Source organism: Salvelinus sp. IW2-2015, linkage group LG26 (genome assembly GCF_002910315.2).
Source record: "Salvelinus sp. IW2-2015 linkage group LG26, ASM291031v2, whole genome shotgun sequence".
Classification (NCBI taxonomy): Eukaryota; Metazoa; Chordata; class Actinopteri; order Salmoniformes; family Salmonidae; genus Salvelinus; species Salvelinus sp. IW2-2015.
In genome coordinates, this window is record NC_036866.1 from 46304158 (window position 1) to 46313834 (window position 9677).

Consider the following 9677-nt stretch of genomic DNA (forward strand, 5'->3'; position numbering starts at 1 on the left):
CTCCTCGGGGCTATGTTACCTGTCATAGTCCCACTCCTCATCGCCAGAGCTATGTCACCTGTCATAGTCCTCCACTCTTCTGCGAGGGCTATGTTACCTGTCATATGTCCACTCTGCAGGGCTATGTTACCTATCATAATCCCACTCTGCAGGGCTATGTTACCTCTCATAGTCCCACTCCCTCTGCAGGGCTACTGTTACCTATTCATAGTCCCACTCCTCTGCAGGGCTACGTTACCTATCATAGTCCCACTCCTCTGCAGGCTACGTTACCTATCATAGTCCCACTCCTCTGCAGGGCTACGTTACCTATCATAGTCCCACTCTGCAGAGCTATGATTACCTATCATAGTCCCACTCCTCTGCAGGCTACTTACCTATCATAGTCCCACTCTGCAGGGCTAGCTAGTTACTCTTCATAGTCCCACTCTCCTGCAGGGCTACGTTACCTATCATAGTCCCACTCTGCAGGGCTATGTTACCTATCATAGTCCCACTCCTCTGCAGCAGGCCTACGTTACCTATCATAGTCCCACTCCTCTTCAGGGCTAGTTACCTATCATATCCCACTCCTCTGCAGGGCTATGTTACCTTGTCATAGTCCCACTCCTCTGCAGCCTACGTTACCTATTCATAGTCCCACTCCTCTTCAGGGCTATGTTACCTATCATAGTCCCACTCCTCTGCAGGGCTGTTACCTATCATAGTCCCACTCCTCTGCAGGACTACGTTACCTATCATAGTCCCACTCCTCTGCAGGGCTATGTTACCTATCATAGTCCACTCCTCTGCAGGGCTATGTTACCTATCATAGTCCCACTCTGCAGGCTATGTTACCTGTCATAGTCACACTCTGCAGGGCTATGTTACCTATCATAGTCCCACTCCTCTGCAGGACTACGTTACCTATCATAGTCCCACTCTGCAGGGCTATGTTACCTTCATAGCCACTCCTCTGCAGGGCTATGTTACCTATCATAGTCCCACTCTGCAGGGCTATGTTACCTGTCATAGTCACACTCTGCAGCAGGGCTATGTTACCTATCATAGTCCCACTCCTCTGCAGGGCTACGTTACCTATCATAGTCCCACTCTGCAGGGCTACGTTACCTATCATAGTCCCACTCCTCTGCAGGGCTACGTTACCTGTCATAGTACCACTCAAATCAAATCAAATGTTACACTCCTCTGCAGGGCTACGTCACCTATCACACTGAAAATAGAGATGGTGTGGACACATGGGCTGCAGGGCTGGATGCCACACATCCACACAAACACTAAAGCACACACTAAATGCACCGATTTACCTCTTCAAGTTCAGTGCCTTGAACATAAGTGATTCCTTAAAGATAATAACTAGCCCTTCTAAGCCCTAGCAACAACCTAAAGCAGCTGAAGTCATTGGACACAGGTAGGCACTAGGCAACACAGAAGTGCCACCAAAAATGTTATGTGAATTCAAACCCACACAKAGAGAGAATGACGAGCCTGTAGCACATACCGTAGTGGTGTGTGGGTCAGCGGTTTGTTCACCCGCAAATGCTAATAACCCATCCGCAACCCGCATGACTGTATGTGATAAAGTGAAGTTCTGAGGCCCGCCCCCCTGCAAATATAGAACCATTTATTTATTTTTACAGCGAGCACAGGATTTGGATATGTCTCTGCTTATAATTTTTTACTTTTTGGTCGGCTATTTGTTCGTAAACGTGTCTATAATTAAATAGGCTACATGCAGATTCTCTTCTGTCATTAGCCTATATGTTGCCATAGAAGACTAAATACACCCTTGCTCAACATAATAATGTAATAGATTGATAACTAGATTGAAACGTTCATTCTGACATTGATCAAGTTTTCTCTGTCATCTCTGCTTCTTTCACGGAGCAAAAGACGTTTAGGGACCGGGGATAAAATGCACGATTTTCTGTGCAWAATCTTCAAATGGCATCAGTTTGACCGATTGGAGAAAAAAAACAAAGCTGTGAAAACGACCCAACATGTTACTGATTAGATTTCAGTTCGACTTGGATGCATAATATATATGATTAAAATACTATCCGCTTTATGATGCTGATAAAGACAGCACCTCTACAGACATTTACATTCTCTCAAGATAATGAAAGAAAGAAATCATATTTATCCACTCCTGTTCCTGAGTCAAAATTTAGCCTACATTTGGTGTATAATTTTACTGCATGAAATGCTTAATTCTGCAGGAGTTAATATTAAAGCTACAGTATGTGAGAGGTTATAAACCTACAGTCAGTGTCCAGATTTCAGTTTCCATTTAACTCATCTGAACACTAGGCTACATTCCCCTTGACGTGCCATAGGCCTATTTTAAGTCCCCGTCTTGTGGCTGTCGAATTTGTACAGCGCCTCACAATCATCACACGTAAACATCATCCTCTTTTACCACTTCGACAAATCATTCCCAAACATAACTTTTGTGGCCCTCCCTTCTCTTTAGTTTCAACTCTCCATTTCACAGCTTTTCTTTTAGTGAATTAAACACCGATATTGTCATTTTTGCCTCTGAGGATCAACGTGAACTTTTCTGCCCGTTCCCAAAACATTTGGAGACTGGCCTGTAGGCTATTTGGCACGCATATAGTTAGGCCATAGGCTTACGCACTAATGCCAGGATAGCCTGAAATATTGAAAGAACAACCTCCATGTATCCTACAAATCAATTGCACAAGAATTATACATTCATGGATTTATTTAAGGTCTTGTTTTCTCTTTATTCAATCTGCCCGCCCTTCATCCACACAATATTTCATGATACTAAACCCCCCTGGCCATGCGGATATAACCGCGGGGACTACGGGTTATCAGTCAACCCTGCGCATCACTAACATACAGTACTGCATGACAATACGCATACAGAGATAGCAGTGGGGACTAACTGACAACCTGTATTTCTCTCTCTCTCTGGGTTTGAACAAAGAGCTAAATGGACCAACCCTTCTGATACATGAGCGAGAAGGACAACCCACAGACGTGGAGAATGACAGGCCTGCGGCACAGACAGAGATGGCAGTAGGGACTAAACACATACAAAGATGAGCGAGAGCACAGAGAAGGCAGTAGGGACGGACTGAGGGCCTTTCCCCCCCTTCTGGATGGAACAGAGGGGTCTGTCTCCGAGCAAACAGAAGAAGACGTCATGTCTCTCTCACAAAGCTAGCCAGCTAGCGGTACCATTAGTGATCCTCTCTTTATTGATGGAGGTTGGGTGAAATTTCTGAGCAATCTGAAGAGACCATCAAGACCAGAGCGTCACATGTTTGTCAGCGGGATGAGGAAAAGGGAAAGGGTTTTTGTCCCCATCGTTACAGCACTTAGGCTTAGAGCTGTGTGTGTGTGTGTGTGTGTGTGTGTGTGTGTGTGTGGTGTGTGTTGTGTGTGTTGTGTGTGGTGTGTGTGTGTGTGTGTGTGTGTGTGTGTGTGTGTGTGTGTGTGTGTGTGTGTTAGGCTTGGGCGGTATACGTATATACCGTATACTGGGCTATTTGGAAAAAGACACGGGATGCGTTTCAATACCGTCAATACCGTTAATACAATATTTCATTTGAATATTTGTCGCTACTTTTTAAGTAAATACCAGCAATCATCTTGTGCAATTCGTTAGGAGATAAAGAACATTGTGTTCTTCCTTTAACCTGTCACATTATTATGAAGTTTATGGTAGTCCCCAGTCAAGTGTCACGCGGTGTTTGTTTACAAGCACACAGCGACAAGAGACCGGAGCCTTGTGAGTCACTCACTGTTGTGCAGAATGCACCAGGTGATCTAGTTAAAGTATGGACTTCACAACTAAATGTTTGCCAGCTAGATATCTTACAACGATTAAGTTAACTGTCTAAAATGTGCTAAATGCTCCACAGTTGTGCATTTGGTTTGCTAATTTAGTAGCTAGTTAGCTATCTAGCTAAGTGGTTAGAAGAGAATCCCCTCCTGGATCAAGAACCTTGCTGGCTAATATTATTTTTTTGCATGCAGCAAACTGGGAGTAGCAGTGGAGGCTGCTGAGGGGAGGATGGCTCATAATAATGGCTGCAATGGAGCAAATGGAATGGTATCAAACATGGCGGCAGGTAGCCTAGTGGTTAGGGCGTATGGCCAGTAACCGAAAGGTTGCTAGATTGAATCCCCAAGCTGACAAGGTAAACATCTGTCGTTCTGCCCCTGAACAAGACAGGTAACCCACTGTTCCTAGGCCGCCATTGTAAATAAGAATTTGTTCTTAACTGACTTGCCTAGCTAAATAAAAATATGGAAGCCATATTTGATACCATTCCAGCCATTACCACAAGCCCACTCACCCCAATTAAGGTGTTATTTAGTTGTATACTTATACAGTTTAAGTCAGAAACTGTACAAAATGTTAGCATTTGGTTAGCATTCTCTTATGGGATTTTACGTGTACTTGTTAACATTGCTAACTTTCAGATTACAGAGTATCAGTGGGGTGAAAACAGCGGCATCTGCGTTCAGTGCCGGTATTACCGTATATCCCGGTGTAACAATCTGGATACCACCCAAGCCTAGTGTGTGAGTTTGCTTATATCCTTGGTCTCTTGAGTAAGCGTGTTCATTTTGAAAAACACTCAGATGGGCTCTGGAGATGTCTTTCTTTGAGAGTGGCCACCATTGCTTTCCACGTGACCAAATAAACATTGCCTAACAATCTACCCCCTGCTGATGTCAAATACCAGGGCTGCCAATCACTCTGAGTCCCAGACCCAGAGTACCTTCATTATCAAACCCAAATCTCAAAAACCGACTATATTTGTTTTCTCTGACCAGCTAATGCTTTGACTCCCTAGGGGTCTTTGGAAAGCTTGGGTTTGGGGAGGGATATCTTGGGACAAATCAAATCTCACAAAAAGTCCTTTGGATGACTTTAATCTCAAATGGCAGCCATCCAGGACTTCAACTTCCCTGCTTTCTAAATCACTGATTTAAGACTAAGAGGTTTAGTCAATTTGTTATGGAGCTGTACCAATTCAGTATATATCACACAAAAAGGACCACATTTCTGAACCGAAGTAGTCCAGTAGTCCAAAGAGCAACATTCAAAGTATCTCAGTCTGAAAATAGACATATGGTTCATGTTTTGATGATGTTGCAATTGTGAGGTTGGCATAATGCCTAATAGGCAAGAAGACAGAATAATAGACAAGACTTTGTAGCAGGACCAAGCTCTATTGTGTAGCCCAGGTATTCCCAAACTGGGGTATGCGTATCCCAGGGGTACGCGCCATGCCGTCGGGGGTACGCCAAATAAAAATGTCATTCACATTTTTATATATATATATATATTTCTTTTTTTTATTGTACTTTTTTTCCCTTCACATTTTCAAACAGTCCATTGATATTTTCCAACGGGGCTATACATTTGAGTGAAGTTTTTTTCTCGCCTGAGTAGCCTCGTTTCACTGCCAAAGATAAAATTCAACCATCTAGTCTTCAGCGAAATAACAACACAATGTCAAATACAGGTAGCCTAGTCAAATAATTAGCATCCAATCACATTAACCGTTACTCTCTCGCGGGAATTCCACCCATGGTCCATATGTAACCAAACGCAGCTGCTGCTCATGTTGCTATCTGTACTGATGGCGCAAAAGCCATGACAGGGAGACATAGTGGAGTGGTAACGCGCGTGCAAGCAGTTGCTCCCGACGCCACTTGGGTACACTGTAGCATCCACCGAGAGGCTCTTGCTGCCAAGGGAATGCCTGACAGCTTGAAAGACGTTTTGGACACTACAGTGAAAATGGTTAACTTTGTTAAAGCAAGGCCCCTGAACTCTCGTGTATTTTCTGCATTATGCAATGATATGGGCAGCGACCATGTAACGCTTTTACAACATACAGAAGTGCGCTGGTTATCAAGGGGCAAAGTATTGACAAGTTTTTTTAAATTGAGAGACGAGCTTAAAGTTTTCATTACTGACCATCATTTTCACACAACTGGGCTATCTGGGTGATGTTTTTTTTTCTCCCCTGAATGATCTGAATAGTGAATTACAGGGACTCTCCGCAACTATATTCAATGTGCGGGACAAAAATTGAGGCTATGATTAAGAAGTTGGAGCTCTTCTCTGTCTGAATTAACAAGGACAACACACAGGTCTTTCCATCATTGTATGATTCTTTCTGTGCAAACGAACTCAAGCGTACGGACAATGTCAAATGTGATATAGCAAAGCACCTGAGTCAGTTGGGTGCGCAATTACGCAGGTACTTTCCCAAAACGGATGACACAAACAACTGGATTCGTTATCCCTTCATGCCCTGCCTCCAGTCCACTTACCGATATCTGAACAAGCCTCATTGAAATTGCATCAAGTGGTTCTGTGAAAATGTAATTTAATCAGGAGCCACTGACAGATTTCTGGATTGGGCTGCGCTCAGAGTATCCTGCCTTGGCAGATCGTGCTGTTAAGACACTAATGCCCTTTGCAACCACGTACCTATGTGAGAGTGGATTCTCAGCCCTCCCTATCATGAAAACTAAATACAGGCACAGACTGTGTGTGGAAAATGATTTAAGACTGAGACTCTCTCCAATAGAGCCCAACATTGCAGAGTTATGTGCATCCTTTCAAGCACACCCTTCTCATTAACCTGTGATGAGTCATTCACCATTTTCCATGAACAAATAAGGTTTCATATGTAAGATGGTTAAATAAAGAGCAAAAGTATTGATTATTATTATTATTATTTGTGCCCTGGTCCTATAAGAGCTCCTTGTCACTTCCCACGAGCAGAATTGTGACAAACACTGACACTCATTCTTGTTTAACAAACGTATTGTATAGTGTGTGTGTGGCAGGCTTACAATGATGACAAAAAACAACATCTGAGAGTGCGCTGACCCTGGTGCTAGAGGGGGTGCGCAGCTGGAGGTTCAATGGTTGGAGGGGGAGGGGACAATAGAAAGTTTGGGAACCACTGGTGTGGCCAATGCATTTGGTCTCCTCTCCTCAAGAGGGTCACCGACACCATGGTAATGCCACAGATAAAAATCAAATCAAATGTTATTGGTCACATACACATATTTAGCAGATGTTATTGCAGGTGTAGCGAAATCCATATAGAAGTGATGTGACACACAAATTTGATTCTGCGTGGGTTTCAGCCATGTAATTCAGGAATGAAAGAGAAAAGTGGTTGAGAAAATAGGACTACATACATGCAAAGCAACTTCATTTTAGTGAGCCCCGTGATCGGGTGCAGATGGAAGAAAATATATTTTTCCTTGCTCCTGGCATTTCTGCTGGTGAGTCTTTCTCAAAGGATGTCCTATCTGGACCTATCTCTGGGTTCAGTTGTGTCACAGAAACACCGACAGAGGACTCCCCAAACCCAATGACAGCTCCAACTCCACTGAGGCTGCACATTTGAAACGCATGATAGGACATGATGGTCCTGGGCAGAGCCAGAAATGTCTTGGGGGGGCCAGTGACTGTTATGTAATGTGTTTCTCATATATGCTTCTCTGGCTGCTTTGACTGTGCTGAAACTGTTCCAAAGCAATGAGGGAAACATTTACTGACATCATATTAACTTACTTTCGGGACTATTACACTGGTTCCATTGTGCCAGGCATGCTCAATCAAGTAGTTGAAGTATCCGAGAGAGAAAAAATACTACTTCAACTCAGGTCTGTTATGGTATACAGCAGCAAGAGCCTTATCCTTCCTCATACACCAAGTCAGAATTTGGTCCGACTTTGCAGGGCACGGGACAGCAGAAGATGCATTACATTAGCAGTCCAGTTTATAGGATTCAGAAACCTATCAAAATGACAAGCATCCCGTGAAATCCTTCTGACAGTTCGCGTCAGATTTATGAAACTGAATACGTTGGGTTGAATTGGCTCTTGGCCAACAGTCCAGCATGTCCATTGCATCTGTCCTATTGAATCGTTTATACCTCATCTATCATAGTGCAGACTAGGCCGTCGGTGGAGTCTTCAGTAGCAAAAAATACGGCGAAAACCCAGGCAGGACGCGCCCATGACATGGTACCTTGGCTGACAACCTGGCTGACATTCTAGTGGTTGAGGTGATTGCCGGATGATGCTGTGATATGCTACCGCCGTCTGTTGGGGCTACAACTAGCAGGCTACAATGAACCCAGCGACCTATATTTTCTGCTCCGGATAGTTCACAATAATTGAAATGTTAATCTTGCAGGGATTGGTCTGTTTACAGTGAATCGCCGACTGTTTCTAAATCAATTACTAGGAAAGAATAGGTGAAGCATTAGATATCCTGCTGTCTAGCCTATAATAACAATATCCTAACGTATAGGGATAGATATTTTATATGTTTAAGGTTTTATGAATGTCATTCATTAACAACGCACACACAGGTGTGTAGCTAATCATCCGTAACGTGGATCAAATGCAATCACACTATTCCTGCCTTCAAGACCGTGGAGCCAGCGCACTGTCTTGTCTGCCCGTGCATGGAAAATGCATGCCACCAAAGTCACCCAGAATAACGTTTTATATCAATGTGCAAACAGCATCGTCTCAAGATCGTCTGTATAGTCCGTTTTGCAGTCGCGAATAATAGAGCGAGAATGCAAGATGCACAAACTTGTCTAAATTGTACACGATTCTGCATTGCGGTAGGCTCCATCACTTCGTCCCCATCTCAATCATTGTAAACAACACTGATTACCCTTGCTTTGCCCAGTGCTGCAAAGACACGGCTTTTCTAGGGGGGGGGGGGGAAATCAAATACATAGAATCGCTGAAGCTGCTCATCTTCTTACCTGCAATAGCGAACGATCCGTCCGTCCGTGTACATTCACGACTCACGCCTGGGTCATCGCCGGGTGCTCAGGAACTAGGAGCAGGGAAGAAACTGACAGGCAGCTGCGTCTCTGCCTTGTCCTCTTCGATTGGACGGATGGCTATAGGGGGCGCTATACGGAACTTTCATTGGGCGACAGGAGCAGCCACCCAGTCCAAAAGATGTGTTCATAACAGAAGAGATCTGACAACATAACGGAGGATTGATCATAGCTAAGTGTTGTTTTACATATTCTGCAGTGTGATGGTATCGTTTTCATTTTGCCTAAACATGAACTGTACCCGGGTGATGTCAGTACTTCAATGAGAAAATGCAGTAGCCTATTTTAATATTAAATAGCATACCACTGGGCACAGACATCAATTCAACGTCTATTCCACGTCTATTCCAACGTCTATTCCAATTTCATTGAAATGACGTGGAAATAACGTTGATTCAACCAGTGCGTGCCCAGTGTGCAGGCATCATTATATATGTTTTAAAAATGAGAACGACATTGCCTGAAGCAGTCTACGTAAGTGGAGATATGAGAGAGATGTAGGCTATTATTTTCTCCATCGTGCATTAATGCCCTAAGGTAAAGTGAATGGCCTTGGTGACACGCATGTTGTCATGCGTACTATCACGTTGTTCCACATCAAGATTAGCGGAGACAAACAAGACTCACAGAGAGTAGGTCACTAGTAATTTTAAAAAGTTAAATCCCAATCCACATGACCTCCTCAAAACATGTCTACAAGCATTGCATTGCTGTGAATGTATACAAGATACTTAAAGGCCCTCAATTATATTTTGGTACCAATGCTTATGCTTAGGGCTACAGTGAAAACATTTA

At 43.7% G+C, this 9677-nt stretch overlaps 1 protein-coding gene across 1 annotated transcript in view; it reads right to left on the reverse strand.

Annotated features, from left to right (window-relative positions):
* LOC111952244 (contactin-1a) overlaps positions 1 to 8930 on the reverse strand; it is a 122265-nt gene extending 113335 nt beyond the window's left edge. The window contains 1 exon segment of the mRNA XM_070435316.1: positions 8802 to 8930. The gene's annotated coding sequence lies outside the window, so the exon portion shown is untranslated.
* Between the last annotated feature and the right edge of the window lie 747 nt (positions 8931 to 9677).